Raw genomic sequence first — 5,056 nt, 5'->3', positions numbered from 1 at the left:
CACTAAAAAATAAAAAAAATATTTTTTAATTAATTTTTTTTTATCAATTTAACAGCGCCCAAACAAATACTAAAAAATACAATTTAATACTTTAATGAAATGAATACAAATATCACACGACTAATCACAAGTATTCAATGTTTTGAAACAAATAATCCCACAAGAATATTCTTCCTCTATCTCATGTTTTACTCATAACAACATTTAATTAGTCATCATTATTATCCAATATCTCCAAAATCTTATGTCATGCTTAAATGGATCAGATAAATGCCTCTAATTTTTTCATATGTTTTGAAAACCGTAAATTCTCATATATTAATGTTTGATAGAGTAGTAATTTATGTAATATTGTGTATGTTTTTTTCTAAAATTACGCTACCGATTTTATACACTTACAAAGGTCATCTTTTTTAAACCTCATTAAATTTAATTTCTCTTAATAACTTAAGCCTCTCAACATTGAAAAATTCCGTCGTTCATATTGTGAAATAAGTTATTATTAAATGGACATCCATATCACAACACTCCTCCTTAGATTTTTATTTATGGTTATATTTCATTAAAATCTTATTAAAGAAAAATTCAATGGAATAAAAAATTTTAGTGAAAAAAAATAGTACAATATTCTTTGTGGTAAGACTGTCTCGTTAAAAATCTTGTCAAGAAAAATCCAATAAAAATTTGACCAAAGAAAAAAGAATACAGTCTCCCTCTCTCTTATTGACATTATTTAATATCTTGAAATCGGCGCATCTTAATTTGATGTACCAATCTCTCAAAGAAGAACTTTGGAAGTGACTTTATAAATAAATCTGTTAAATTATTGCTTGAGCTGATCTATTGGACATCAATTGTTCCTTGATTTTGAAGGTCATGAATGAAGAATAATTTAGAAAAAATATATTTTGTTCTATCACCTTTGATGTATCCACATTTAAGTTGAACAATGCATGCTGTATTATCTTTAAATAGAATAGTTGGAACTATTTGATGATCAGTCAGTCCACGTAATGACAGAATATATTGGATTAAACTCCTGAGTCAAAAACACTCGCGACTTGTTTTATGTATTGCTAGTATTTCAGCATGATTAGAAGATGTCGCTGCTATCGTATATTTCGTGAACCTCCATGATATAGCTGTATTACCATGTGTGAATAGGTATACTGTTTGAGATCTTCCTTAATTTATGTGGATCAGACAAGTACCCTGCATTTGCATAGCCGATTAATTGTGACTTGAATTCATATGGATAAAACAGTCCCATATCAACTGTTCCATGAAGATATAAAAAAATTTTGTTTAATTTCATTCCAATGTCTTATATTTGAGAGGAACCATACATTGTTAGTAAATTTACAGCAAATGATATGTTAGGTCGTATATTATTAGCAGAATATATTAGTGCTCTAATGGCACTGAGATATGATACTTCAGGACCAAAGATATTTTTTTTTATGACAAAATTGATCATTTTCCAACCTTACGATTATTGGAGTACTTAATGAATGTGACTTATCCATATAAAATCTCTTTAAGATATTTTCTATGCATGTTGTTTGATGAATAAAGATCTCATTATTTGTATACTCGATCTGCAGACCGAGACAAAATTCAATATTTTCGAGATCTTTTATCTTAAACTCTTCTTTTAGAGCTTTTATAATTATTGAAATATCTTCCGAGGTTCCAATAATATTTAAATCATTAACGTACATAACAATTATAATAAATTCAAATGCATATTTCTTCATGAAAATATACGAGCAAATATCATCATTTCTGAATCCCTTTTTAGTCAAATACTCAATAAGACGATTATACCACATTCGTCTAGATAAAGATCTTTACAATTTGACTGAGTATAACTTCTACGAATATTTATTGGATGATTTAGATATCTTTAGTCCTTTAGAAATTTTCATATAGATATCACGATCTAATGATCCGTGTAAATAAGTTGTCACCACATCTATTTGATGCATATGTTGTTTACGGTATGCGGATAAACTGATCAAATAATGCAATGTTATTACATCTACTACAGGGAAATATGTTTCTTCATAATCTATACCGGGCCGTTGTGAAAAAATTTGTGCTACAAGTTGAGATTTGTAGCGTACGACTTCATTTTTCTCATTTCATTTTCTCACAAATATCCATATGTATCCAATAGGTTTTACATCTTCTGATGTACGGACTACAGGTCCAAAAACTTCACGTTTTACAAGTGAGTCTGACCTTCATTCTTCCCATTTTGGCAAATCATTCCTTTGTCGACATGCTTCGACTGCTCTTGGTTCAAGACCCTTACTTTCATGCATGATGTGTAATGCATATTATATACAAATATTTTATTGACAATTATTTTATTTCGGTTCTATTTTTCTCCTATAAAGATATAATTTATTGAGATCTTATCATTTTCAGAATTTTCAAGTACCTGAACGCATTCTAATGTCAAAACTATATCAGAATTTTGGATACTTACTGTGTCTTTTAATTTTTATGTCTTTATCCTTTTCAACAGGAGTACGAATTGTCTTAGTAATATGAAATGCCTCTCTTTTTTTTCGAGAATTTTTATTTTTGGAACCAATTGGTTTACCACGCTTCTGGCATGTACTTGTTTCATTAGCCATTTGTCCAATTGGAACATCAATTCGAATTAGAACATTTTCAACTGGTATGTAAGATTTAGTTATCCTCTTTGTATAAAAAATGTATCAGGCAATTCATTTGCTATTTTTTTTTAAATGTATATTCTTTTGAATTTCTAGTTCACATTGTCTTGATCGTGGGTCTAGATGCATTAACGATGATGCATTCCAATTAAGTTCTTTCTCTAGTGGCTTATTCTCTCCCTCTAATGTTAGAAACATTGATTCATCAAAATGATAATCAGCAAATCGTGATTTAAACGCATCTCCTGTTTGTATCTCAAGATACTTCTCTATAGAAGGATAATTATATCCCACATAAATTTTCAATTTTCTTTGGAGTCCGATTTTAGTGCATGAAGGTGAGGTAATTAAAACATATATCGCACACCCAAATATTCTCAAATTGAAAACATTTAACTACTGGAAAAAAGTTAATCGTAAAGGAGAGAATTGATGGTAACTTGTTGGTCTCAAACGAATAAATGTTGTGACATGTAAAATCGATCGTATGCCCCAAACAAAAATAAAGAGATTTGTTCTCATAAGTAAGGGTCTAGTCGTCTAGCAATTAATTGGAGGCGTTTAATAAGTAATTATACTAATCCATTTTGTGTATGAACATGAGCTGTTGGATGTTCAACACGTATTCCGTTAGCCATACAATAAGTATCAAAGGCTTAGGAAGCGAATTCACTGACATTATCAAGGCGAATTGCGTTGAATGGTTTTTTGAAAAATGTGCTTTCAATTAAATAATTTGAGCAAGTAATCTCGCAAACTTTAGGTTAGGGGTGCACATGGGCCCGGTGAAGTTGGGTTTGATGTGACCCAGACCCAGCCCGAAATATACACCGGATCTATTTATTAGACCCGAACCCGGTCCTAAACCCGATGAAACCAATACACTTTCGGGCCACAATTATACCGGGTGAAAACCGGGCCGTTAACATTACATTACGTTGATACCTTCTTGTAAGATAGCATGTAAAAATATCCAAATTTTCAAGACTCCAACCATTAGTTAACATGGTAAAATTCACTTAGAAAAATATAACAAGAACCAACCCTTCTTCAAAATTAAAGCATAACCACAATCAATACTAAAACATAACCACAATCAATACTAATATTGTCTAATAATACCAAATATTTAAATCAATACAAATAACATAATCTTATGTATTAGTCTAAAGTCTTATGCATTCTAAACATAAAACATTAATTTATAGTCTTATAATGACTAATAACACAAAATATTAAGGTTTACAATACTTAAATTCCACATAAGAATAGTCATGATCCATCACTAATAACACAAAATATTAATTGTGTATGATGACCGGGTCATCGGGCCGACTTCGGGTGACCCGAGCTATGGCCCGGACCCGACCCGAAATAATGACAGGGTCTATTTTTGAGACCCGTACCCGACCCTAAACCCGATGAAATCACACCAAATTAGTCCTTAAAGTGTTCGGGACCGGGCCGAGCCTTCGAGCCGGTCTGGGTCTGTGCACTCCTACTTTAGGTTGCAAAAAGACAATAAGCACACATGTGACTATCTCAAGAATGCGTCTATTAGAATCATAAAGTATCTAAAGGATCCACATGTTGGATAAATTGATCCACATATATCTCTTTGAATTTTTTCTATAAATTCAGGGGACTCAAATATAATTTTTACTGGTGATGACCTTACAATTAACTTTCTCTGATTCTTTAGTAAATGTCTAATGGGAGTTTTCAATAATTTTTCGCATCATGGTTGTTCCCGGATGCCCCAGTCGATCATTCTAAATTATGAATTCATTTATGTTGGTAAACTTCTGGTTTACAATTACATGTGATTTAATTGCACTGATTTTAGTATAATATAACTCAGATAAAAATGAGAGTAACTTTTCTAATATAATTTTTTTATTTGAATCATGAGTTGTGATATATAAGTACTAATGATTTTTCTCATTTATTATTTCAATATGATATCCATTTCGGCAAGTATCTTTAAAACTCAATAAGTTTCTTAGAGACTTAGTAGGCAATAATGTATTATTTATTATAAATTCTATTCTTCTGGAAAACAAAACTATAGCTCTTTTGGAGTCTTCTATCATATTGCCTAAGCCAATAATTCTATTAACACATTCTTCTTTTAGTACAAAATGAGTAAAATATATATTACTTTTTGAGAATAGTATGCGAACTTACACTATCCGCAAGGTAACTATCTTCATTATATATTTCTGTCATTTTCTTCAAAGACAAATAATAATAAGATCATAATATAAAATAAGTAAAGGTACATGCACAATAAAATTGTATTTCATATTGGAACTATTTGTTTAAGTAACACTGTATATAAAAATAGTATTACACACTAAAAATTTTAT

This window comes from Arachis ipaensis, chromosome B05, assembly GCF_000816755.2.
Source record: "Arachis ipaensis cultivar K30076 chromosome B05, Araip1.1, whole genome shotgun sequence".
In the NCBI taxonomy this organism is placed as follows: Eukaryota; Viridiplantae; Streptophyta; class Magnoliopsida; order Fabales; family Fabaceae; genus Arachis; species Arachis ipaensis.
Note: the sequence above shows the minus strand (reverse complement) of the source record.